This window comes from Octodon degus, unplaced genomic scaffold (genome assembly GCF_000260255.1).
Source record: "Octodon degus isolate 3935 unplaced genomic scaffold, OctDeg1.0 scaffold00253, whole genome shotgun sequence".
Lineage (NCBI taxonomy): Eukaryota > Metazoa > Chordata > Mammalia > Rodentia > Octodontidae > Octodon > Octodon degus.
This window is the reverse complement of record NW_004524829.1, coordinates 2365128-2365700: the sequence shown is the minus strand read 5'-3', so window position 1 is coordinate 2365700 and position 573 is coordinate 2365128.

The window sequence follows — 573 nt, the reverse complement described above, 5'->3', positions numbered from 1 at the left end:
TGTCCATCTGCTAGGAGCAGCTTAATGGTCTTAGTACCTACAAAGGATTTTCTTGAGCTCACACTACCTTCTAAAGTACTATCTTGAGCCTTAAGAACTTGCGAAGCCAGCCACACACACAGCCAATGCTAGTGAGACGGCATGTCATGGTCATGACCCACCTACTTAGCACCAGGAACACAGGGCCCTGCAGCTGAACCTATCTTGCAGATGTCAATCTGAGTCAGCCTAGGATGAGAGTGGATGGGAGCACGAGGCCCTCCCGATCTCAGTTTGTCCCTTCCCCCAGGCATGTGCCTCTGCACTTGGAACCAACCATTTGCAATTTATTTATTTATTTATTAAATTTTATTGATAAACAGATAGCAATGTGACAGTTTCAAATCAAATTGGAAGTACAGTTTCAACAAATAATACACTGCATATATTCTTCTTAGTGGTCAATTGCTGTACAAGATGCGGACTTGAGATCCCATCCACAAACACCATTAGAACAAATCATTCTATTCATTAAGAGAATGTAACTATATATCTATCCTAACCACCATGAATACACAGATACAAAATGGACAT